Source organism: Ranitomeya imitator, chromosome 1 (assembly GCF_032444005.1).
Source record: "Ranitomeya imitator isolate aRanImi1 chromosome 1, aRanImi1.pri, whole genome shotgun sequence".
Classification (NCBI taxonomy): Eukaryota; Metazoa; Chordata; class Amphibia; order Anura; family Dendrobatidae; genus Ranitomeya; species Ranitomeya imitator.
This window is the reverse complement of record NC_091282.1, coordinates 1,030,029,461-1,030,045,674: the sequence shown is the minus strand read 5'-3', so window position 1 is coordinate 1,030,045,674 and position 16,214 is coordinate 1,030,029,461.

The window sequence follows — 16,214 nt, the reverse complement described above, 5'->3', positions numbered from 1 at the left end:
ACTAATCTTCATTGAAACTTCAATTCAAAGCTCTAAATGTTGGCCCAGACAATGATACCTCAGGCATAGCTCATGGCTGATTGCTGCTGTGCCACTATCAAATTTCTACTGTGGGTCAATTGATGCCACTTTTCCTGATGTCTGCCCCAAATTTTTTGAAATGTTTGGACTCCAAGTTCGGCCTTCTTCATGTGTGTTGCCAGAATTTGGCAGGGCTCTGAGAGCACTAGACCTACACCTGTCACTCATCAACCTGTTACTGATCAATATTTATGCTAGAAGTGCTGTCCCAGGCCCTGTCCCATGCATCCATGCTGCAAAATTATACTATTTGTACTCTGGGTCAATTGATGCCACTTTTCATGGTGTCTGTCCCTAATTTGAGCTGTTTGGGCAGCTTTTTGGCCTCCCTGAAAGAGTTGTCTATGCTTTTGATGGGGGAAGGTGTGCTAAACCGTTCGGCGAACATTTTCGTCAAACATCGGGACGTTTGCCGAACTGAACCTTGAAAGATTCGCTCATCTCTACTCAGAATTAGTGCAGATTTGTACTCTGCGTGACTCCTCCTGTTTATGATTGGTCAATGTCATGCAGTGGAAAAACTCGGCTTCTGCAGTGGAAACTAGCACATAAAGAATATCTCCACAATGGAGATGAGAAACTAAAACAATACAAAATACATTTTATTCAGATCTTCATTCATTTTTTCTTGATGTGGCAAGTTTAATGTGTAAAATGTGATAAAAGGTCCTCTTTAAAACCCCTTCAAGTCGCGGCCCTTTTTCATTTTTGCATTTTCGTTTTTCACTTCCCTCCTTCCCAGAGCCATAACTTTTTTATTTTTCCGTCAATATGGTCATGTGAGGGCTTATTTTTTGTGGGACGAGTTGTACTTTTGAACGACACCATTGGTTTTACCATGTCTTTTACTAGAAAACGGGGAAAAAATTCCAAGTGCGGTGAAATTGCAAAAAAAGTGCAATCCCACACTTGTTTTTTGTTTGGCTTTTTTGCTAGGTTCATTAAATGCTAAAACTAACCTGCCATTTTGATTCTATAGGTCATTACGAGTTCATAGACATCTAACATGACTAGGTTATTTTTTATCCAAGTGGTGAAAAAAAATTCCAAACTTTGCTTAAAAAAAAAAAAAGTGCCATTTTCCGATACCCCAAGCGTCTCCATTTTTCGTGATCTGGGGTCAAGTGAGGGCTTATTTTTTGCGTGCCGAGCTGACGTTTCGGTGCAGATATTTCTTTTGATCGCCCGTTATTGCATTTTAATGCAATGTCGCAGCGACCAAAAAAACGTAATTGTGGCGTTTCGGATTTTTTTCTCACTACGCTGTTTAGCGATCAGGTTAATGCTTTTTTTATTGATAGATAGGGCGATTCTGAATGCGGCGATACCAAATATGTGTAGGTTTGTTTTTTTTAAAAACTTTTTTATTTAGGATGGGGCGAAAGGGGGGTGATTTAAACTTTTATATTTTTTATATTTTTTCATATTTTTAAAAACATTTTTTTTTACTTGTGCCATGCTTCAATAGCCTCCATGGGAGGCTAGAAGCTGGCATAGCCTGATCGGCTCTGCTACATAGCAGCGATCATCAGATCGCTGCTATGTAGCTGAAATGCAGGTGTGCTTTGAGCGCCGACCACAGGGGGGCGCTCACAGCAGGCCGGCATCATTAACCATAGAGGGCTCAAGGACCTCTATGGTTACCATCCTGATGCATCGCCGACCCCCGATCATGTGACGGGGTCGGCGATGACATCATTTCCGGCCGCCCGGCTGGAAGCGCCGGTTAAATGCCGCTGTCTGCGTTTGACATCGGCATTTAACAGGTTAATAGCAGCGGGTGAATAGTGATTTCACCCGCCGCTATTGTGCGCACATGTCAGCTGTACAAAACAGCTGACATAATGCGACTTTGATGTGGGCTCCGGCGGTGACATGGCATGCGCAGTAATAGTACAGCGCATGTCGTGAAAGGGTTAAATCAAGTTTTCTATTCAAATGATTATTCATTTTTACTGTGGCTGCGAAGCCTAATATAAGGCTGATGCTTCTTGTTCACCACTGATCACTTTGTAGTACTAATCTCATTTTCATTATAAGCAAGATAACAATAATGTGTGAAAAGTATAGATCCAATACATCAAAGTATTCACACCAGAAAACAAAGGTAAAACATTTTGTAAAGTCACAGAATTTTACACAACATAAACTTGTGCAAAAATGTTGCGACTTTTGCAGCTTTCATGTCAATCCCAGCCAACTCTGCCAAAGTGAGCAGAACACAGGTGGTATGGGGCATGGCAACATCTGCCCGTCTAATTCATGATCAGAAGTCTTATTATTCCAGAAGTTTTGCTCTAGTCTCTGGAGTAAGACTTCTAACCGGGAGCATCGAGGCGCATGCCACTTGTAAGATGCGCTAGTAGTAATGAACCAAGGCCAAACCATAAATATCAAAGGATATTTGATAGACACAGATCGCCTTCTGCTTTCTGTCTACACAAGAGGTACTGTGATACTGCAGCGTCGGGAAACACCATGGCAACCAGCCCACGTGACCGGGTGCGCTGGGGTCACGTGAAGGATGGTGTTCCCCAATGCTGCAGCACCACAGTACTTATCTCCACGCCCCCTTTACAGCCATTGGTGAATTATTACACACCTCTCTCACCTCATTGGTTTATATCTGTATAAACACTCCCCAGTCCCCACCATCCTAATGGCGCCACCCCCTGATGAAAGCGTGCCAAAAAGCACGTTGGGGAGGACGCCATCCAGGTGCCAGGGACCTACATTGCTTATGTGAGTTATTTTTTACTTTTACCACTCTAACATATGTTGCACTTTGTTACTTGATGCTTGGATACCCAAATGGCACATATTTGCTTATTTACAATGAATTAATGGTGATACCTACTTAGGTCATATTGTATAAGCACTTTATTTGTTTTCCATTTGCACAATTTTTACATTTTTTGTGCTGTGCATATCATTCTGGCACTTTTTTTTTTACCTAGTCCTATTGTTTGACTTACTTCCCTCAGTGTGCATCCTTGTTTGTTATGTAATTTCATGAATCAATTTATCATCAATTTGTAGAAGCCATCCTCTCTTCAACTTCAGACGTTTTACAGATGGTGTTATGTTTACAGCAAGAATTTGTTGAAATTTTATTGAACCTGCTATTCCCTCTACCCTAGAAATGTTCCGTTTTCTCCACACATTCCTTTGATCATTGTGGCCAAAAAGTTCTATTTGAACCTCATTGGTCCACAGCACTTGTTTCCAAAATGCATCATGTTTGTTTAGATGTTCTTTTTCATACGTCAGGTGCTGAATTTTATGGTGAGGATGCAGGAGAGGTTTTTCTTCTGATGACTCTTCCATGAAGACCATATTTGTGCAGGTGTCTCTGAACAGTAGAACAACCATTTACTTCACTGATATCTCCACCTTGTGCCAGTCATTGAACTGGTTACTTATCCACTACAGAAAACAATATAAATGTATCTCTCTCGCCCACAAAGTTCTCCACAGTTCTGCACCATTAAATATCTTCTTCCTCATGTTTATCTATCACCTTACCTGTCCCCTCCCTTCACTAATCTGACTCTTCCCTGTTCAAGGGTTTCCAAATTTTCATCAGAATCTGGCCCCTTCTATTCATCTGTCTCCACATACTCCATACACCCAATGGCACTTTGTACTTAGACAGATACCGGATCATGCTGGTTTATTTGAAATTCCCTATTTATAATAATTATGTCGGGGCCACACATAGCAAGCATGTTTTACGTATTGTGTTCCCCTTATTTTCTTATAGATTATAAATCTGCGGTAAAGGCGCTTACACCTCTAACTGGTGAACTCTGTGTTACTTTGTATTGAATTTATTGTCTGTACATGTCCCCATTTAATTGTAAAGTTCTGCAGAATATGTTGGCGCTATAGAAATAAATTATTGTTATATCATATTCAGGGATTCTTCCTTGTCATACATATGGATTGTTTATTACTCAGACATCTTTGATCATTCATAGATAGGATATGGTCTGCATTGCTGTTACCTCACATGTCATATATGTATTTATTTTACTGATGTTATAGCTACACATTGTTTCTTTGCATGATGACCGTGTCCATATATTTTGTGCTTGCCTATCATGATCTGCAACTGAAAATTAATTGTTGCCCATGATTATGTGTTCCTGTTTATTTCCTTCCTTTTGAGTCTGAAAGGGAAATCTCTCTGCAGGTTTTTGCTATTTCATCTGAGAGCAGCATAATGTAGGAAAAGGCAAGCTGAATCCAACAATGCATCACTTAGTTTACTGGGTGAAGCTGTTCTGGCACAATCAGAGCTTTTAGGTTTTGCAATGTAGAGGAACTGAGAAAGCTAGCCCCGCACACACCAGGCTCTGTAGATACACAGTCTATAGACAGTGAGCTATTTATCACAGAAGGGGGTGGAGTCAGACTTGCAAGCACTGGCAGCTAGTCACAGCAATGTGATTAAACCTTCAGTCTAAGTAATCAATACCAGGGATATGTTCAGTGTTTTAACCCCTTAGTGACAGAGCCAATTTGGTACTTAATGACCAGGCCAATTTTTGCAATTCTGACCACTGTCACTTTATGAGGTTATAACTCTGGAACGCTTCAACAGATCCCGCTGATTCTGAGATTGTTTTTTCGTGACATATTGTACTTCATGATAGTGGTAACATTTCTTCGATATTACTTGCGATTATTTCTGAAAAAAACGGAAATATGGTGAAAATTTTTAAAATTTTGCAATTTTCAAACTTTGTATTTTTATGCCCTTAAATCAGAGAGATATTTTGGAAACAAAATTTTTTTTTGTTAGGGAGTTATAAGGGTTAAAAGTTGACCAGCAATTTCTCATTTTTACAACACCATTTTTTTTTAGGGACCACATCACATTTGAAGTCATTTTGAGGGGTCTATATGATAGAAAATAATGAAGTGTGACACCATTCTAAAAACTACACCCCTCAAGGTTCTCAAAACCACATTCAAGAAGTTTATTAACCCTTTACGTGCTTCACAGGAACTGAAACAATGTGGAAGGAAAAAATGAACATTTAACTTTTTTTTGCAAACATCTTAATTCAGAACCATTTTTTTATTTTCACAAGTGTAAAAACAGAAATGTAACCATAAATTTTGTTATGCAATTTCTCCTGAATATGCCAATACCCCATATGTGGGGGTAAACCACTTTTTGGGCGCACCGCAGAACTTAAAAGTGAAGGAGCGCCGTTTGACTTTTTCAATGCAGAATTGGCTGGAATTGAGATCGGACGCCATGTCACGTTTAGAGAGCCCCTGATGTACCTAAACAGTGGAAACTCCCCACAAGTGACACCATTTTGGAAACTAGACCCCTTAAGGAACTTATCTAGATGTGTGGTGAGCACTTTGAACCCCCAAGTGCTTCACAGAAGTTTATAACGTAGAGCCGTGAAAATAAAAAATCGCTTTTGTTTACACAAAAATGATCTTTTCGCCCACAAATTTTTATTTTCACAAGAGTAACAGGAGAAATTAGACCACTAAAGTTGTTGTGCAATTTCTCCTGAGTACGCTGATACCCAATATGTGGGGGTAAACCACTGTTAGGGCGCACCGCAGAGCTTGGAAGAGAAGGAGTGCCGTTTTACTTTTTCAATGTAGAATTGGCTGGAATTGAGATCGGACGTCATGTCGCGTTTGGAGAGCCTCTGATGTGCCTAAACAGTGGAAACCCCCCACAAGTGACACCATTTTGGAAACTTGACCCCTTAAGGAACTTATCTAGATGTGTGGCGAGCACTTTGAACCCCCATGTGCTTCACAGAAGTTTATAACGTAGAGCCGTGAAAAAAAAAAATTGCATTTTTTTCTACAAAAATGATCTTTTTGCCCACAAATTTTTATTTTCACAAGGGTAACAGGAGAAATTAGATGACTAAAGTTGTTGTGCAATTTCTCCTGAGTACGTCGATACCCAATATGTGGGGGTAAACCACTGTTTGGGCGCACCGCAGAGCTTGGAAGAGAAAGAGTGCCGTTTTACTTTTTCAATGTAGAATTGGCTGGAATTGAGATCGGACGCCATGTCGCGTTTGGAGAGCCCCTGATGTGCCTAAACAGTAGAAATCCCCCACAAGTGACCCCATTTTGGAAACTAGACCCCCATGGAACTTATCTAGATGTGTGGTGAGAACCTTGAATGCCCAAGTGCTTCACAGAAGTTTATAATGCAGAGCCGTGAAAGTAAAAAATATTTTTTTTTTCCACAAAAAAGATTTTTTAGCCCACAAGTTTTTATTTTCACAAGGGTAACAAGAGAAATTGGACCCCAAAAGTTGTTGTCCAATTTGTCCTGAGTATGCTGCTACCCCATATGTGGGGGTAAACCACTGTTTGGGCGCACGGCAGAGCTCGGAAGGAAGGAGCGACGTTTTGGAATGCAGACTTTGATAGAATGGTCTGCGGGTATTATGTTGCGTTTGCAGAGCCCCTGATGTACCTAACCAGTAGAAACCCTCCACAAGTGACCCCATTTTGGAAACTAGACCCCCCAAGGAACTTATCTAGATGTGTGGTGAGAACTTTGAATGCCCAAGTGCTTCACAGAAGTTTAGAATGCAGAGTCGTGAAAATAAAAAAAAAATTTTCCACAAAAAAAATATTGTAGCCCCCAAGTTTTTATTTTCACAAGGGTAACAGGAGAAATTGGACTGCAATAGTTGTTGTCCAATTTATCCCGAGTACGCTGATGCGCCATATGTGGGGGTAAACCACTGTTTGGGCGCACGGCAGAGCTCGGAAGGGAAGGAGCGCCTTTTTGGAATGCAGACTTTGATAGAATGGTCTGTGGGCATTATGTTGCGATTGCAGAGCCCCTGATGTACTTAAACTGTAGTAACCCCCCACAAGTGACCCCATTTTGGAAACTAGACCCCCCAAGGAACTTATCTAGATGTGTGGTGAGAACTTTGAATGTCCAAGTGCTTCACAGAAGTTTAGAATGCAGAGTAGTGAAAATAAAAAAATTTTTTCCACAAAAAAGATATTGTAGCCCCCAAGTTTTTATTTTCACAAGGGTAACAAGAGAAATTGGACCCCAGAAGTTGTTGTCCAATTTATCCCGAGTACGCTGATGCCCCATATGTGGGGGTAACCCACTGTTTGGGCGCACGGCAGAGCTCAGAAGGGAGGGAGCACCATTTGACTTTTTGAGCGCAAAATTGGCTGTCGTGTTTGGAGACCCCCTGATGTACCTAAACAGTGGAAACCCCCCAATTCTAGCTCCAACCCTAACCCCAACACACCCCTAACCCTAATCCCAACCTGATCCATAATCCTAATCACTAACCCTAACCATAATCACAACCCTTACCCCAAAACAACCCTAATGTCAACCCTAACCATAACCCTAATCAAAACCCTAAATCCAACACACCCCTAATCCTAATCTCAACCCTAACCTCAAACCTAACCCTAATCCCAATACACCCCTAATCACAACCCTAACCTTAACCCTAATCCCAAACCTAACCCTAATCCCAAGCGTAACCCTAATGCCAACCCTAACCCTAATACCAACCCTAATCCAAACCCTAACCCTAATCCCAGCTCTAACCCTAACTTTAGCCCCAACCCTAGCCCTAACTTTAGCCCCAACCCTAACCCTAGCCCTAAGGCTACTTTCACTCTTGCGTCGTTTCGCATTGCGTTGCAATCCGTCATTTTGGACAAGAAACGGATCCTGCAAATGTGCCCGCAGGATGCGTTTTTTGCCCATAGACTTGTATTGCCGACGGATCGTGACGGATGGCCACACGTCGCGTCCGTCGTGCACTGGATCAGTTGTGTTTTGGCGGACCGTCGGCACAAAAAAACGTTCAATGAAACGTTTTTTTGTACGTCGCATCCGCCATTTCTGACCGCGCATGCGTGGCGGTAACTCCGCCCCCTCCTCCCCAGGACATAGATTGGGCAGCGAATGCGTTGAAAAACTACAGCTGCTGCACACGTTGTGCACAGTTTTCACAACGTGCGTCGGTATGTCGGGCCGACGCATTGCGACGGCCCCGTACCGATGTAAGTGTGAAAGAAGCCTAACCCTAAATTTAGCCCCAACCCTAACCCTAAATTTAGCCCTAACCCTAGCCCTAACCCTAGCCCTAACCCTAGCCCTAACCCTACCCCTAACCCTACCCCTAACCCTAACCCTACCCCTAACCCTACCCCTAACCCTACCCCTAACCCTAACCCTACCCCTAACCCTAACCCTACCCCTAATTTTAGCCCCAACTGCTGTTCTCCTGCCGGCCGGCAGATGGAGACAGATGGCGGGCGCACTGCGCATGCGCCCGCCATTTTCTTCTGCCGGCGGCCAGGAGGAGCAGCAAGAGGATCCAGGGACACAGGTGAGTATTGTAGGGTCCCCGAATCCCCCTATTTCTCTGTCCTCTGATGTGCGATCACATCAGAGGACAGAGAATTACACTTTACTTTTTTTTTTTTTTTGCGGTCGCCGGTAAACAGTTAATTACCGGCGATCGCAAAACAGGGGTCGGTAAAACCGGCCCCGATCATGCTCTTTGGGGTCTCGGCTACCCCCGGCAGCCAAGACCCCAAAGATTCTCGCGGGGCCGGCCGGCAGGTGCACTGCGCATGCGCCCGCCATTTTGAAGATGGCGGCGCCCACCGGGAGACACGAGGAGCATCGGGGGAGATAGGTGAGTATTGGGGGGCCACCTGGGACCCCTTTTCTCTGTCCTCCGATGTGCGATCACATCGGAGGACAGAGAAATTAAAAAGAGATCGCGTTTTTTTTTTTGTTTTTGTTTTTTTTTTGCGATCGCCGGTAAACGGTTAATTACCGGCGATCGCAAATGCGGGGTGGGTTAAAAACCCCCCGAATCATGTTCTCTGGGGTCTCGGCTACCCCCGGCAGCCGAGACCCTGGAGAAAATCGGCCTCTGGGGGGCGCTATTCACTTTTTCCACAGCGCCGTTAATTAACGGCGCTGTGGTTTAAGTACCCTTAGCGGCCGCCGTTAAAAGGCGTATCGGCGGTCGCTAAGGGGTTAACCCCTACCTCATGCTGTAGTCAGTTTACATAGCAAAAGCCTGCTGACACATTCCCTTTAACTGTGAACCTCACATTTGTTATCATTTAAGTTTCTTTCCATATATTTTTTTTGCTTATTTTTTATTTTATTATCCAGGAATAATAAAAATTGTTTTTATTTAAATCTGGGACTTCGTGACTTCCTATATTTATAGGATACACAGAGTTAATAAATTTTATTATGAATATATAGCACAACATATATGCAAACACAATAAAGACAAGGTACACGCAGAGCCAATGTACAATGGACCAAGGACACTGAAAAGTAACACCATGAGTAGATAGACCTATAGGGGGCCAGACACCTCTGAATAGGAACCCTAAGGTAACTAATGTGTCATAGAAAGTGCTTAGTGCTTAGTTAAATACTCCTCTTAATTGCGTGATGCCATCACGCAATTAAGAGAAGTATTTAACTAAGCACTAAGCACTTTCTATGACACATTAGTTACCTTAGGGTTCCTATTCAGAGGTGTCTGGCCCCCCATAGGTCTATCTACTCATGGTGTTACTTTTCAGTGTCCTTGGTCCATTGTACATTGGCTCTGCGTGTACCTTGTCTTTATTGTGTTTGTATATATGTTGTGCTATATATTCATAATAAAATTTGTTACTTTATATACCATATATGGAGATGGGTTGTATTTACTCCTTTTCGTTGTAGGATATATCTATTAGTGGAGTTCTCCCTGTTACAGATGTCCATTTAGGGTAAATCCCTGTTTGATGTTTTGTGGTGATATGCATCAGTGGAGTTTATATACAGAGTTAATAAAGCAGAAATGTGGCTAAGGTTAGGTTATTTTTTTGGTTACTATTGGCAATCAGTTTAAAATGCAAAAATCTTGTTAAACAGCTACAAAACCCTTAAAGCCCGTAAACACGCCATGACCTGGATACGCCACACACGGAACCTCATTCATTAAATCTAGTTTAGATAAACTTTCCCGTATCAGATTCCAGTTGGCATTCTCCATTACAGTCTACACAATGGATGCAGTGATCTGCTTGTTATGGGCAAATCCTCTGCTGTTTGTAGTAGTTGTTATTCCATTTTTCATACATTTTTGTGCCGTCGGACTAGGAATAACTGGATCTATATAGTGAAGTGCCATCGTTCTTCTTATAAAGGATGTCCTCAGGACACAGACAAATTGGTTAATATGAATAAAGATTTCTTCATTCATAGCAGCCTATTCCTCCTTATTGAGGTCACGCTGTACATGATAGCATCCTGCTCCAACTATAAGTAACATGCTCTGCTGCTCCAAGGATAAATATTTGAACACTACAGAGCGCTCTCCTTTGATTCATGGTTATTTCTTCAAAAAACATCTGTGGGATGCAGGGTTTATTACGGCTGATGAATGCTGATTATAATCCAATTTGTAAAGCTATGTGTACAGCATGAGCTACTAAATGGCACAGAGAAATCCATCAGGCCCCAAACTACATCTCGTGTAACTTATCACTGCATAGTAATGTGCAGCAGAACGTCTCTCAGGTTGTACAGTTTGTGGGTTTTTCATTAGAAGACTGCAGACTCATTTCACACTAATAATATTTGTTTATGCATCCTGCTGTTTTTGCATCTTACGTGTGCTTCATGCTTGAAAAAGTGTTAATGTCAGTTCATTTAATCTCTAAGACTTGCGAATAAGCTGGATCTCCAGTAGATTGATGATTAAGGAGATCACTGCAACATCAGGTATTACTGCATAATAGGAATAATAAATACATACATGAATATGCAAATTACTTATAATGGAAAATATGTAAAAATGTATTTGATAATGGGGTATTCACATTCACAACTTGGATATTTATGGCATGTCCACAGGAGATGTCATAAGTGGCGGACAGATGTGGTCCCACCACTGGGATCTGCATCTATATGAAGAAGGGGATGGAACTTAATTATTTATACTCACACCCACCTTTGCGCATCTTTATATAAAACATTGATTCTAAGCAAAAAATTGCCTGACAATGAAACTTTGTGGCTAAAATGCTTACTAAAGCAGATCCCCTATTCAAAGAAAATGTACTGTGCAAGAAACTTTAGGAATGAAGGAACAAATAAATATTAATAGGGATGAGCGGACCCAAGGATGTTCGGGTTCGTAAGGTTTGACCAAGCTACAGTCCAAAGTTCGGTTTGGGTACCAGAACTCTACCCAAACCCAATAGAAGTCCATGGGGACCCAAGCTTTGGTGCTGTAAAATGGTTGTAGTAAGGAATGGAGGTTGCAAAATGAAACAAAATGGTGGTGAGTGCAGGACAATTGCCCAGCAAACAAATGTGAATAGGGAAATGACTTAACCCATACACGACATTTTGAAGTATACAGGTCCTTCTCAAAAAATTAGCATATAGTGTTAAATTTGATTATTTACCATAATGTAATGATTACAATTAAACTTTCATATATTATAGATTCATTATCCACCAACTGAAATTTGTCAGGTCTTTTATTGTTTTAATACTGATGATTTTGGCATACAACTCCTGATAACCCAAAAAACCTGTCTCAATAAATTAGCATATCAAGAAAAGGTTCTCTAAACGACCTATTACCCTAATCTTCTGAATCAACTAATTAACTCTAAACACATGCAAAAGATACCTGAGGCTTTTATAAACTCCCTGCCTGGTTCATTACTCAAAACCCCCATCATGGGTAAGACTAGCGACCTGACAGATGTCAAGAAGGCCATCATTGACACCCTCAAGCAAGAGGGTAAGACCCAAAAAGAAATTTCTCAACAAATAGGCTGTTCCCAGAGTGCTGTATCAAGGCACCTCAATGGTAAGTCTGTTGGAAGGAAACAATGTGGCAGAAAACGCTGTACAACGAGAAGAGGAGACCGGACCCTGAGGAAGATTGTGGAGAAGAACCGATTCCAGACCTTGGGGAACCTGAGGAAGCAGTGGACTGAGTCTGGTGTGGAAACATCCAGAGCCACCGTGCACAGGCGTGTGCAGGAAATGGGCTACAGGTGCCGCATTCCCCAGGTAAAGCCACTTTTGAGCTACAGAGAAGCAGCACTGGACTGTTGCTAAGTGGTCCCAAGTACTTTTTTCTGATGAAAGCAAATTTTGCATGTCATTCGGAAATCAAGGTGCCAGAGTCTGGAGGAAGACTGGGGAGAAGGAAATGCCAAAATGCCTGAAGTCCAGTGTCAAGTACCCACAGTCAGTGATAGTGTGGGGTGCCATGTCAGCTGCTGGTGTTGGTCCACTGTGTTTCATCAAGGGCAGGGTCAATGCAGCTAGCTATCAGGAGATTTTGGAGCACTTCATGCTTCCATCGGCTGAAATGCTTTATGGAGATGAAGATTTCATTTTTCAGCTCGACCTGGCACCTGCTCACAGTGCCAAAACCACTGGTAAATGGTTTACTGACCATGGTATTACTGTGCTCAATTGGCCTGCCAACTCTCCTGACCTGAACCCCATAGAGAATCTGTGGGATATTGTGAAGAGAAAGTTGAGAGACGCAAGACCCAACACTCTGCATGAGCTTAAGGCCGCTATTGAAGCATCCTGGGCCTCCATAACATCTCAGCAGTGTCACAGGCTGATTGCCTCCATGCCACGCCGCATTGAAGCAGTCATTTCTGCCAAAGGATTCCCGACCAAGTATTGAGTGCATAACTGAACATTATTATTTGTTGGTTTTTTTGTTTGTTATTAAAAAACACTTTTATTTGATTGGATGGGTGAAATATGCTAATTTATTGAGACAGGTTTTTTGGGTTATCAGGAGTTGTATGCCAAAATCATCAGTATTAAAACAATAAAAGACCTGACAAGTTTCAGTTGGTGGATAATTAATCTATAATATATCAAAGTTTAATTGTAATCATTACATTATGGTAAATAATGAAATTTAACACTATATGCTAATTTTTTGAGAAGGACCTGTATATATGTCATGGAAGGGAAGGATATCCAACTAATAAAGTATATATACGTCATGCTATTCATGTGATCACTGTGACTAAAAGCTCGGTGATTGCATGAAGGTGCCTGATATTTCTTACAGAAAGGCCCCAGGACTCATAGCCACGGGGGGTGACACCACTCCCCCACAACTACGATCGCTGTGATTGGCTGCTCAATTCTGAACAGCCAATCACAGCTTTTTCAGTGTTTCAGGCAATGAATTTATATGAAAAATTGATGTCCAGCCTATGATCCAGCCTATGATCGATGCTGTAACAGCACCGACCATAGGCTGTAACATAGCAATGCCGGAGTCACCAGTGCAAGCCCTTATTGGTGTGGTTGAAAGATAACAGGCTAAGTACATGTGGGGGTTGCCTGGTTGCTAGGGAATCCCAACATGTAATCAAGATGGCTAATAGCTGTAAATCATTCAGCTGAGGCAATGAAAACTGAATCTCCAAACACTAACAAATACTAGGAGGTCACCTGAGCGTGCTCGGGAAAACCCGAGCGACGAGTATACTCGCTCATCACTAGTAACTATCCATCCGGCAGGACCTGTCTTCGGGGTACAGGGAGATCGGGACCCGTCTGGACACAGGTTTCCCTGTTTCCCAATCTTACTTACCCGGTCCACGCTCCCGCAATGCCCCTCCAGACTACGGCATCTTCTCAGCATGTCTCCTCCACCTTCTCACTTTTTGGTTGCAAGAGAGCGAGCATAGGGCGCGCGCACACTGCTGTTAAATGATTAGACCAGTGCACCCTTTTTCCTGTCACCTCTCAGCTAATCACTGAGAGGCCTGTGTGTACTTAAGGCCCTCACTTCCTTTGGGCAGTGCCTGGGCAACTTTGTGCAGTGTCTTTAAGTTGCCGTTGTCAGGTCCCAGACTCTCTCCTGCTCATTCAGCCTTGTCTTTCCTTGTACTAATACCCTGTGTTTTTCCTAGTGCAGGTGTCCTGCCTACCTGCCATCCACCTGCAGACTCTGATGGTACTCACTGGACCATGTGGCCCTCTTCCAGTTTCCTGGACCTTCCACTCTCCTCCCCTTTAAACCTTTATTCCTCTTGGGTCTGACTCTCTGGTCTTGGAGCTGTTGTACTCGAGTTTCCTTGGCTGCATCGTGACAATCCCTGTTATAGTGGTTCGCTCGCCGGCGCTCCCTCAGGGGAATTCAGTGTTTCGGCCCAGATGGTTCTCCCTTGTGGGTTCTCCTGTGTAGTGTGCAAATAAAAGTCTTGTGTTTCATCTGATGTCCTTTTCCGTCTGGTTTCTTGGGTTCAGCTTCCACAGTGTCCTCTGTGGTCAAGCGGGTTCACTAACCTTGCTCCGCATGCCTTGGCGTGAGTCACTCTCTACACTATGCACGTATGCCAACCTGATGCACTCTACACTACACACGTATGCCACCACATAAAAAAAATTCAAATACCAGGAAAACACTAGATTACCATAGTACCAATATAGTGTCACTAGGTGGTTTCCAATGTTTTTTCCCCCCCACATATGGGGTATTGGCGTACTCAGGAGAAATTGCACAATTTTTTAGGTCCATTTACTCCTGTAACCCTTGTGAAAATCAACAATTTGGGGCTTAAAGAACATTTTTGTTGAAAAAAATGTGATTTTTATTTTCACAATTCTATGTTATAAACTTCTGTGAAGCACCTGGGGGTTCATAGTGCTCACAACACATCTAGATAAATTTCTTGGGGGGGTCTAGTTTAAAAAATAGTGTCACTTGTGGGGGTTTCCACTAGTTAGGCACATCAGGGGCTTTCGAAATGCAAGAACCAAGGGAGCAAAAAACCCTAATAAAAATACCATAAATTTGCATTAATTTGAAAACACAAAAATATCAATAGAAAAATAATTGAAAAAATAAGGGTCATCAAGAATGTATAATGTCAGGTTGGTATGAAAATACCTACAGTGGGGCAAAAAAGTATTTAGTCAGTCAGCAATAGTGCAAGTTCCACCACTTAAAAAGATGAGAGGCGTCTGTAATTTACATCATAGGTAGACCTCAACTATGGGAGACAAACTGAGAAAAAAAAATCCAGAAAATCACATTGTCTGTTTTTTTATCATTTTATTTGCATATTATGGTGGAAAATAAGTATTTGGTCAGAAACAAAATTTCATCTCAATACTTTGTAATATATCCTTTGTTGGCAATGACAGAGGTCAAACGTTTTCTGTAAGTCTTCACAAGGTTGCCACACACCGTTGTTGGTATGTTGGCCCATTCCTCCATGCAGATCTCCTCTAGAGCAGTGATGTTTTTGGCTCTTCGCTTGGCAACACAGACTTTCAACTCCCTCCAAAGGTTTTCTATAGGGTTGAGATCTGGAGACTGGCTAGGCCACTCCAGGACCTTGAAATGCTTCCTACGAAGCCACTCCTTCGTTGCCCTGGCAGTGTGCTTTGGATCATTGTCATGTTGAAAGACCCAGCCACGTTTCATCTTCAATGCCCTTGCTGATGGAAGGAGGTTTGCACTCAAAATCTCACGATACATGGCCCCATTCATTCTTTCATGTACCCGGATCAGTCGTCATGGCCCCTTTGCAGAGAAACAGCCCCAAAGCATGATGTTTCCACCACCATGCTTTACAGTAGGTATGGTGTTTGATGGATGCAACTCAGTATTCTTTTTCCTCCAAACACGACAAGTTGTGTTTCTACCAAACAGTTCCAGTTTGGTTTCATCAGACCATAGGACATTCTCCCAAAACTCCTCTGGATCATCCAAATGCTCTCTAGCAAACTTCAGACGGGCCCGGACATGTACTGGCTTAAGCAGTGGGACACGTCTGGCACTGCAGGATCTGAGTCCATGGTGGCGTAGTGTGTTACTTATGGTAGGCCTTGTTACATTGGTCCCAGCTCTCTGCAGTTCATTCACTAGGTCCCCCCGCGTGGTTCTGGGATTTTTGCTCACCGTTCTTGTGATCATTCTGACCCCACGGGGTGGCATTTTGCGTGGAGCCCCAGATCGAGGGAGATTATCAGTGGTCTTGTATGTCTTCCATTTTCTAATTATTGCTCCCACTGTTGATTTCTTCACTCCAAGCTGGTTGGCTAT